Genomic DNA, 11,736 nt, shown 5'->3' on the forward strand with positions numbered 1-11,736 from the left:
ACCGAGTGATGAGTTCATTTCCTGACAGGCCCGGTTCGCCTGAGTCCGTTAGAGAAGAGGGGCAGACGGTTGATGGAAACCTGCTGCTGCAGCTTAATTGGCGAGCCGGGAAAGGGCAGAGGGCCGGGGGGGGGGGGTATCCTCCATCTCTTTCCATCACTCTGTGGGGGCGAGAGGAGAAGGACAGGGGGTTGGTATCTCTCTGAGTATGATAAATATGGCAATTCTGTTGAGTTCACCGTCTATAGAAAACATATCAGCCCGTGGATCATTTTCTTAATGTCTCTGCTATTAGTTTTGCGGCCCCTTTGGCAGTATTAGCATTCTCGCCGATACTGATACACTCTGGTTGTGTGTTGTGTCCTGGGGACAGCATGCAGGAACAATTCTATTAAAGGGAACTGTTTGTTTTGTGGTCTACCTTCTATGTTATGTGGTCATGTACCTGGAACGTGAAGGCAGCTGAAGAGATGTACAGTAAATTCTATATTTTCTAGTCAATCATTGTACCAGTACTCTTAACTGAACTGTAATTTCTGGAGTCTGTGAAAGCTGATATAATGCGGCAGCGACAGATCAGGAGTGGTTCATCTCTTTAAGGAATGATGGGGCCTTCCATCTCCCTCCCCCTGTATCCCTGTCTTTGATCACACTGATCCAGCGCGAGCACCCCCCCCCCCCCCCCCCACAACCCTCCTGCCATAGACCCACTGATACACCTACCTCAGCATGTGCCATACATTGACAGCCCCACTCCATTCCTGAGCCACTCATAGCAGGCGTTGCCCCACAGAACCCCCACACACACATGCGCTCAAGCATGTCCACAAACACACACAAGCACCCCTGAAAACACATCAGGCCCACAGACATGCGGCGCTCTCAACACTTCATTAAGGGAAGCAGTGATTGAAAAACGATCCGATTAGCTCACTATGAAGAGCGGTGTGACCGAAATAACTGTAGTTTCAACCTTGAATGAGAAACAACTGTAAGTGCTTTTAATTGGACACGAGAGGGAGAGAGATTCCCCTCCTTCCCCAGCATGCAATGTTAAATTTTTGTATTTAAAAAAAAAACTTTATGAAAACTTTGTTGAAGTAAAAGAGTGGCAAAACATCCTTAAATGTTGTTCCATTTAGATTGTAAATATTACATGTATTTTTTTTATTTTACCTTTATTTAACTAGGTAAGATAGTTGAGAACAAGTTCTCATTTGCCACTGAGACCTGGCCAAGATAAAGCAAAGCAGTGCGACACAAACAATAACACAGAGTTCCACATGGAATAAACAAGCGTACAGTCAATAACACAATAGAAAGAAAGAAAGTCTATATACAGTGTGTGCAAATGGCGTGAGGAGGTAGGCAATAAATAGGCCATAGTAGCGAAATAATTACAATTTAGCAGATTGACACTGGAGTGATAAATGAGCAGATGATGATGTGCAAGTAGAGATACTGGTATGCAAAAGTAAATAAAAACAATATGGGGATGAGGTAGATTGGGAGGGCTATTTACAGATGGACTATGTACAGCTGCAGCGATCGGTTAGCTGCTCAGCTAGCTGATGTTTAAAGTTGGTGAGGGAAATATAAGTCCCCAGTTTCAGCGATTTTTGCTATTCGTTCCAGTCACTGGCAGCAGAGAACTGGAAGGAAAGGCGGCCAAAGGAGGTGTTGGCTTTGGGGATGACCAGTGAGATATACCTGCTGGAACGTGTGCTACGGGTGGGTGTTGTTATTGTGACCAGTGAGCTGAGATAAGGCGGAGCTTTACCTAGCATAGACTTATAGATGACCTAAAGCCAGTGGGTCTGGCGACGAATATGTAGCGAAGGCCAGCCGACTAGAGCATACAGGTCGCAGTGGTGGGTGGTATAAGGGGCTTTGGTAACAAAACGGATGGCACTGTGATAGACTGTATCCAGTTTGCTGAGTAGAGTATTGGAAGCTATTTTGTAGATGACATCGCCGAAGTTGTGGATCGGTAGGATAGTCAGTTTTACTAGGGTAAGTTTGGCAGCGTGAGTGAAGGAGGCTTTGTTGCGAAATAGAAAGCTGATTCTAGATTTGATTTTGGATTGGAGATGTTTAATATGAGACTGGAAGGAGAGTTTACAGTCTAGCCAGACACCTAGGTATTTGTAGTTGTCCACATATTCTAGGTCAGAACCATCCAGGGTAGTGATGCTAGTCGGGCGGGCGGATGCGGGCAGCGAACGTTTGAAAAGCATGCATTTGGTTTTAGTAGCGTTTAACCTGTTGCGACGAGCAATCCCGTATCCGGGATCCTATTTATAGCCTCAAGCTCATTAGCATAACGCAACGTTAACTATTCATGAAAATCGCAAATGAAATGAAATAAATATATTTGCTCTCAAGCGTAGCCTTTTGTTAACAACACTGTCATCTCAGATTTTCAAAATATGCTTTTGAACCATAGCTAAACAAGCATTTGTGTAAGAGTATTGATAGCTAGCATAGCATTAAGCCTAGCATTCACCATGCAACATTTTCACAAAAACAAGAAAAGCATTCAAATAAAATAATTTACCTTTGAATAACTTCAGATGTTTTCAATGAGGAGACTCTCAGTTAGATAGCAAATGATCAGTTTTTCCAAAATATTATTTGTGTAGGACAAATCGCTCCGTTTTGTTCATCACGTTTGGCTACGAAAAAAACCTGTATCCAGGAGTGTAATTATCTCTGCAAGCTCATTAGCATAACGCAACGTTAACTATTCATGAAAATCGCAAATGAAATGAAATAAATATATTAGCTCTCAAGCTTAGCCTTTTGTTAACAACACTGTCATCTCAGATTTTCAAAATATGCTTTTGAACCATAGCTAAACAAGCATTTGTTTAAGAGTATTGATAGATAGCATAGCTTTAAGCCTAGCATTCAGCATGCAACATTTTCACAAAAACAAGAAAAGCATTCAAATAAAATCATTTACCTTTGAAGAACTTCAGATGTTTTCAATGAGGAGACTCTCAGTTAGATAGCAAATGTTCAGTTTTTCCAAAAATATTATTTGTGTAGGACAAATCCCTCCGTTTTGTTCATCACGTTTGGGTAAGAAAAAACCCGAAAATTAAGTCATTACAACGCAAACCTTTTTCCAAATTAACTCCATAATATCGACAGAAACATGGCAAACATTGTTTAGAATCAATCCTCAAGGTGTTTTTCACATATCTATCGATGATAAATCATTCGTGCCAGTTGACTTTCTCCTCTGAAGAAAATGGAACGCGCATGGACCTGGAGATTACGCAATAATTTCGACGGAGAACACCGGGTGGACACCTGGTAAATGTAGTCTCTTATGGTCAATCTTCCAATGATATGCCTACAAATACGTCACAATGCTGCAGACACCTTGGGGAAACGACAGAAAGTGCAGGCTCATTCCTGGCGCATTCACAGCCATATAAGGAGACAATGGAACACAGGGCATTCAAAATCTGGACCATTTCCTGTATGAAATTTCATCTTGGTTTCGCCTGTAACATTAGTTCTGGGGCACTCACAGATAATATCTGTGCAGTTTTGGAAACGTCAGAGTTTTTTCTTTCCAAAGCTGTCAATTACATGCATAGTCGTGCATCTTTTCGTGACAAAATATCTTGTTTAAAACGGGAACGTTTTTTATCCAAAAATTAAAAGAGCGCCCCCTATCTCGAAGAAGTTAAGAGCAGTTGGAGGACACGGAAGCAGTGTTGTATGGCATTGAAGCTCGTTTGGAGGTTAGTTAACACAGTGTCCAAAGAAGGGCCAGATGTATACAGAATGGTGTCGTCTGCATAGACGTGGATCAGGGAATCAACCGCTGCAAGAGCGACATCATTGATATATACAGAGAAAAGAGTTGGCCTGAGAATTTAACCCTGTGGCACCCCCATAGAGACTGCCAGAGGTCCGGACAACATGCCCTCCGATTTGACACACTGAACTCTGTCTGCGAAGTAGTTGGTGAACCAGGCGAGGCAGTCATTTCAGAAACCAAGGCTATTGAGTCTGCCAATAAGAATACGGTGATTGACAGAGTCGAAAGCCTTGGCCAGGTCGATGAAGACGGCTGCACAGTACGGTCTTTTATCGATGGCGGTTATGATATCGTTTAGTACCTTGAGCATGGCTGAGGTGCACTCGTGGCGAGCTCGAAGACCGGATTGCACAGCGGAGGAGGTACGGTGGGATTCAAAATGGTCAGTGATCTGTTTATTAACTTGGCTTTCGAAGACTTTAGAGAGGCAGGGCAGGATGGATATGTCTATAACAGTTCGGGTCTAGAGTGTCACCCCCTTTGAAGAGGCGGGTGGGTTCCTTGATTATTTGTGTGAGATTGAGGGCATCTAGCTTAGCTTGTAGGACTACCAGGGTGTTAAACATATCCCAGTTTAGGTCACCTAACAGAATGAACTCTGAAGATAGATGAGGGGCAATCAATTCACATATGGTGTCCAGGGCACCGCTGGGAGCTGAGGGTGGTCTATAACAGGCGGCAACTGTGAGAGACTTATTTCTGGAGAGATTAATTTTTATAATTAGAAGCCCGAACTGTTTGGGCATAGACCTGGAAAGTATGACAGAACTTTGCAAGCTAACTCCTCCCCCTTTGGCAGTTCTATCTTGACGGAATATGTTTTAGTTGGGTATGGAAATCTCAGAATTTTTGGTGGCCTTCCTAAGCCAGGATTTAGACACGGCAAGGACATCAGGGTTGGCGGAGTGTGCTAAAGCAGTGAGCAAAACAAACTTAGGGAGGAGGCTTCTGATGTTAACATGCGTGAAACTAAGGCTTTTTCGATTACAGAAGTCAACAAATGAGAGTGCCTGGGGACACGCAGGGCCTGGGTTAACCTCCACATCACCCGAGCAACCGAGGAGGAGTAGGATGAGGGTACGGCTAAAGGCTATCAAAACTGGTCATCTAGTGCGTTGGGGACAGAGAATGAAAGGAGCAGATTTCTGGGTGTGGTAGAATAGATTCAGGCCATAATGTGCAGACAGGGGTATGGTGGGGTGCGGAGGTAAGCCCAGGCACTGAGTGGTAATAAGCGAGGTTGCATCTCTGGATGTGCTGGTTATAATGGGTCACCGAATGTGTGGGGGATGGGACAAAGGAGGAATCTGAGGCATGTTGAGTGGGACTAGGGGCTCCACTGTAAACTAAAACAATGATAATTAATCCTAAACAACAGTATACAAGGCATATTGACATTTGAGAGAGACAAAGCGAGGCATAAAGCAATCACAGGTGTTGATTGGGAGAGCTAGCTAAGACAACAACGGGTAAGACAACAGCTAATCAACTAAGACAATAACAGCAGGTAAAATGGCGATGAAAGGGCAGAGAGGGTCGGGTTAACTACACACAGGGCCTGAGTTCGGGGCTAGAGCCAACAGATAAATAAATAAAATTAACAAAATGGAGTACCGTAATAAATTAACAGTCCAGCAGGCATCAGCTATATAGCCAAGTGATCATATGGTCCAGTGAACAGCAATAGATGGAACAGGGAAGCTCGACCTCATCTTTACTAGATGCTGTTCTTCCACTAACCTCATTGCAACTCCCCTCCAAGTCTCCGACCACTACTTTGTATCCTTTTCCCTCTCGCTCTCATCCAACACTTCCCACACTGCCCCTACTCGGATGGTATCGCGCCGTCCCAACCTTCGCTCTCTCTCCCCCGCTACTCTCTCCTCTTCCATCCTATCATCTCTTCCCTCTGCTCAAACCTTCTCCAACCTATCTCCTGATTCTGCCTCCTCGACCCTCCTCTCCTCCCTTTCTGCATCCTTTGACTCTCTATGTCCCCTATCCTCCAGGCCGGCTCGGTCCTCCCCTCCCGCTCCGTGGCTCGACGACTCATTGCGAGCTCACAGAACAGGGCTCCGGGCAGCCGAGCGGAAATGGAGGAAAACTCGCCTCCCTGCGGACCTGGCATCCTTTCACTCCCTCCTCTCTACATTTTCCTCTTCTGTCGCTGCTGCTAAAGCCACTTTCTACCACTCTAAATTCCAAGCATCTGCCTCTAACCCTAGGAAGCTCTTTGCCACCTTCTCCTCCCTCCTGAATCCCCCTCCTCCCTCTCTGCAGATGACTTCGTCAACCATTTTGAAAAGAAGGTCGACGACATCCGATCCTCGTTTGCTAAGTCAAACGACACCGCTGGTTCTGCTCACACTGCCCTACCCTGTGCTCTGACCTCTTTCTCCCCTCTCTCTCCAGATGAAATCTTGCGTCTTGTGGCGGCCGCCCAACAACCTGCCCGCTTGACCCTATCCCCTCCTCTCTTCTCCAGACCATTTCCGGAGACCTTCTCCCTTACCTCACCTCGCTCATCAACTCATCCCTGACCGCTGGCTACGTCCCTTCCGTCTTCAAGAGAGCGAGAGTTGCACCCCTTCTGAAAAAACCTACACTCGATCCCTCCGATGTCAACAACTACAGACCAGTATCCCTTCTTTCTTTTCTCTCCAAAACCCTTGAACGTGCCGTCCTTGGCCAGCTCTCCCGCTATCTCTCTCAGAATGACCTTCTTGATCCAAATCAGTCAGGTTTCAAGACTAGTCATTCAACTGAGACTGCTCTTCTCTGTATCACGGAGGCGCTCCGCACTGCTAAAGCTAACTCTCTCTCCTCTGCTCTCATCCTTCTAGACCTATCGGCTGCCTTCGATACTGTGAACCATCAGATCCTCCTCTCCACCCTCTCCAAGTTGGGCATCTCCGGCGCGGCCCACGCTTGGATTGCGCCAGGACAGCGGAGTCAATCACCACCTTCCGGAGACACCTGAAACCCCACCTCTTTAAGGAATACCTAGGATAGGATAAAGTAATCCTTCTCACACCTCCCCCTTAAAAGATTTAGATGCACTATTGTAAGTGGCTGCTCCACTGGATGTCATAAGGTGAATGCACCAATTTGTAAGTCGCTCTGGATAAGAGCGTCTGCTAAATGACTTAAATGTAATGTAAATGGAAGCCGCGGCGTAGTCGTTACTACGCTAGCACATGGGAGACACAGCGTTTAAAGTTAGCAGGCCAGGGTAAGTAGAAGCGTCTGCTCCGATGGCCGGTTGAGGGCACAGCGGATGAAATTAAGGCTGCGGACCAGTCGTGGTGGTACGGCAGGAAGTCATGCCGACAAAAGGTCCAAGCCAGATGGCTAAAGAGGTATTGTAGTTGTAGTAATTTCGTTTGCTAGCTGGGAGATGCGCCTGGCTCGTGGCTAACTGGTGCTAGCTTCGGGGCAGGGGTGTTAGCCACTATAGCCACTCGGTAGCAGCAATGATCCGCTGCAAAGGTCCAGAGCTTAAGGCAAGTATCCGGTAGGAGTAGTGGATTCTAGCCGTGTCCGGGACGCATCGGCTGGGTAGCCTGGTGATCACAGAGTGAGCCGGGAGGTGGGCCTAGCTCGGGGCTAGGTCACTTGGTGGCAGCTAGCTAGCTGTGATGATCAGGAGTAATGGTCCAGAGTTAACAGCAGGAATACTGCGTTGTAGTGGAGAAAAACAGTCCGAGGCTGGTAGGTATTATCCAGGCTAAAAAAATACGGTTGGTGCCTGTGCAGAAGGTAAAGAACACTAGTAGTGGCTAACAATGACTAAAAAGCTATTAGCTAATTAGCTGGTTAGCTTCTGATGGAAGTACTGGCTGTAAGGTCAAAAAAATAGCAGAGCCATGTCACATTGAGTGAGGCGGGTTACCGGAAGGTTTATTTAATTTTTAAAATGGAAAAGAGATTGAAAATAAATAGAAATATACAAAAAAAGACTTAAAATACAGTAAACGAGAGGTTGACAAACCATGTCTGCACTGCCACACCATTTTGGATTTGATTATGCTTAAATTATTTAATTTAGCATTCTCAGTTTTCATTTGCTACCATTTAGAGAGAAAGATACACATGGATACACACTTAAAGAGATCATGCTAACCCTGAAACAGAAATAGTTTGCCATATTTTCACTGACAGAGAGAGCCAAAACTCTGTATTCTCTTTCCAAAGCTATTGGGATATTGTTTCACCATATGGAGGCTAATTGAGTATGGTACAGTATGTGGTCCTGTGTGGCTCAGTTGGTAGAGTGTGGCGCTTGCAGCACTGAGATTATGCATTCGATTCCCAATATGTAAAATATGTACACATATGACTATAAATTGCTTTGGATGAAAGCATCTCCTTAATGGTATATAATATATGTTCAGAGGGTTCACTCAAAAACGTCCCTCGTGCTGCAAGAATAAATGCGTAGATTCATGAATACAACAGTACAATGTTAGGTATATAAAACAAAAATATTGTCAGCAGTTTTTCAATTGAAATAGGCTTTCTCGCAAAACCACAATTATTGATTTATTTTGCGACATTCTACAGTCGTGGTCAAAAGTTTTGGGAATGACACAAATATTAATTTCCACAAAGTTTGCTGCGTCAGTGTCTTTAGATATTTTTGTCAGATGTTACTATGGAATACTGAAGTATAATTACAAGCATTTAATAAGTGTCAAAGGCTTTTATTGACAATTACATGAAGTTGATGCAAAGAGTCAATATTTGCAGTGTTGACCCTTCTTTTTCAAGACCTCTGCAATCCGCCCTGGCATGCTGTCAATTAACTTCTGTGCCACATCCTGACTGATGGCAGCCCATTCTTGCATAATAAACTTTTGGAGTTTTTTAGAATTTGTGGGTTTTTGTTTGTCCACCCGCCTCTTGAGGATTGACGACAATTTCTCAATGGGATTAAGGTCTGGGGAGTTTCCTGGCCTTGGACCAAAATATCGATGTTTTGTTCCCCGAGCCACTTAGTTATCACTTTTGCCTTATGGCAAGGTGCTCCATCATGCTGGAAAAGGCATTGTTCGTCACCAAACTGTTCCTGGATGGGAGAAGTTGCTCTCAGAGGATGTGTTGGTACCATTCTTTATTCATGTTCTTAGGCAAAATTGTGAGTGAGCCCACTCCTTGGCTGAGAAGCAACCCCACACATGAATGGTCTCAGGATGCTTTATTGTTGGCACACCGGACTGATGGTAGCGCTCACCTTGTCTTGTCCGGGCAAGCTTTTTTCCGGATGCCCCAAACAATCGGAAAGGGGATTCATCAGAGAAAATGACTTTACCCCAGTCCTCAGCAGTCCAATCCCTGTACCTTTTGCAGAATATCAGTATGTCCCTGATGCTTTTCCTGGAGAGAAGTGAGTTCTTTGCTGCCCTTCTTGACACCAGGCCATCCTCCAAAAGTCTTCACCTCACTGTGCGTGCAGATGCACTCACACCTGCCTGCTGCCATTCCTGAGCAAGCTCTGTACTGGTGGTGCCCCGATCCTGCAGCTGAATCAACTTTAGGAGATGGTCCTGGCGCTTGCTGGACTTTCTTGGGCGCCCTGAAGCCGTCTTCACAACAATTGAACCACTCTCTTTGAAGTTCTTGATGATCCGACAAATGGTTGATTTATGTGCAATCTTTCCGGCAGCAATATCCTTGCCTGTGAAGCCCTTTTTGTGCAAAGCAATGATGATGGCACGTGTTTCCTTGCAGGTAACCATGGTTGACAGAGGAAGAACACTGATTCCAAGCACCACCCTCCTTTTGAAGCTTCCAGTCTGTTATTCAAACTCAATCAGCATGACAGAGTGATCTCCAGTCTTGTCCTCGTCAACACTCACACCTGTGTTAACGAGAGAATCACTGACATGATGTCAGCTGGTCCTTTTGTGGCAGGGCTGAAATGCAATGGAAATGTTGTTTGGGGATTCAGTTCATTTGCATGGTAAAGAGGGACTTTGCAATAAATTGCAATTCATCCGATTACTCTTCATAACATTCAGGTGTATATGCAAATTGCCATCATACAAACTGAGGCAGCAGACTTTGTGAAAATGTATATTTGTGTCATTCTCAAAACTTTTGGACACGACTGTATATGTCTAGTTTTTAAAATGTCTCTTGCTCTTCTTTCTAAATGTTTCCAGTACAATAGAATAGATGCTTCTCTTCCATGAGTGAACTGGGACTCTTCAAACCCTACTACATTTCCCTCCCAATCGGTCCCTCTCACGTCTTCTGCTCTCCCCTCCTTATGTGGGCCATGAGATGGGGGGTAGGGAGAGAACATGAGGCGGAGGCACGCAAGGCTCCCAGTTCCACCCAGTGAGCAAAATTAGTTGAAAGACGTATTTACAATGTCTTTTCAACTTATTTTCAACTAAAAATACATATTTTCAAAATCTCCCAGTCCCGGCATCTCCCTGAGTGAGCTCATTTAGAGGGTAGTCCTTTAGTTTGTTGATATTGGATTAGATGTGATATGACTGACTGGGTCTTACTGTGTCTTTAAACCAGACCTGTGCCTAAGCTGATAAACACCACCCATTGGTGGAGAATCGTGTCATTCAAAGACTCATAATACACACTAATCCGCTCATTCCCAAAGATGTGTTGCTTGTTGGTTTGGCCTTTAAAATATAAATGTAATTAAAAAAGGAATTATGTTATTATAATTTATTTTTATTTTTATCTTAAACATATCTGAACGGGTTATAAATCCATTGGCTCTGGATAAGGTTGAAGTTTTGTGTAAGACTTAAATAATTGCAGACGTTTCATCCCAGGAGGTATCTCTTTAAACGGCACAGTGAATTGAGCTCAGATTTGCCCTTAGTGGCCCCTGGTGGCCCCTGCCTTGCTGTAACAAGCGTGGGGGGCCCCTGTGGTAAGTCTTCTCAGGGGACCTCAGCTCTGATCCAGCTCTCCCTGGGGCCCAGTTAATTTCAGCTGCACTGAGACGCTCTCGATATTCACCACTGCTCTCCCCTCCTCCTTCCCTCCTTCCCTCATTCTCCTGTTCTTGCCCCTCCTTCGTACTCATCTTCATCCTCATAAAACTCTGCTCTGTAGTCAAAAAGGTGCACTGCCATGTGGGAATCAGCTGGTCTCATTACAGGCAGGTAGGGCGAGCGGTGACGGAGAGTCGGTGACAGAGACGAGGCGCAGAGATACCAAGCAAGTATAGGCTCAGGGAATGAGGGAGCTCCGCCAACCTGCCTCGACCCCCCATCTCCCTCTCCCCCTTCCAGCCCTGCCCTGCTGCTCAGCTGAGGGGGGTTGGGTGAGGAGGGGGGGCAGTGGGGGCGCACAGATCATGCCGGGTGGCTCCACAGGAGTGATAAGAGCGAATAAGCTGTCAGCGTCGGCATTGGATGGGCCTTATTGTTCATATTTAGATGGAGGAACAATGGTGGTGTGTCAGGCGCCCATAGTTCATAATCTGCTGATGCTGACCAAGTGTCAGTGTGATCCATGAGCGTTGTGGCTCCTGAATCCTTAAGCAATCCCCCGTAGGAATGTCATGGGGGAGAGTACAAATGGGACAGCATCTGCCGGACTATAGATAGGTATAGGAGAAGGGAGGGAACGTGGGGTGAAAAGAAAAAGACATTTAAAAAAAGAGAAGAGAGGGAGAAAAGAAAAGGAGTGTAGTGATGAAAGGACATTTCCTGACGATGGAGAGAAGTCTCTTGTGTTTTTTCAAAGGGAGTCAAATTTAAAGCTTTTAATTGTGAGTGTGTGTGTGTGGGGGGGGGGGGTAGGTCGGGCGGGTGCTTCAGAGAAAGGCTAGAGCCAGACACCTGTGTGGAGAGAGGGATAGATAGATGGATGGGAGAGATAGAGAGATGGATGGGAGAGAGGGATAGATAGATGGATGG

Source organism: Oncorhynchus nerka, linkage group LG14 (assembly GCF_034236695.1).
Source record: "Oncorhynchus nerka isolate Pitt River linkage group LG14, Oner_Uvic_2.0, whole genome shotgun sequence".
Lineage (NCBI taxonomy): Eukaryota > Metazoa > Chordata > Actinopteri > Salmoniformes > Salmonidae > Oncorhynchus > Oncorhynchus nerka.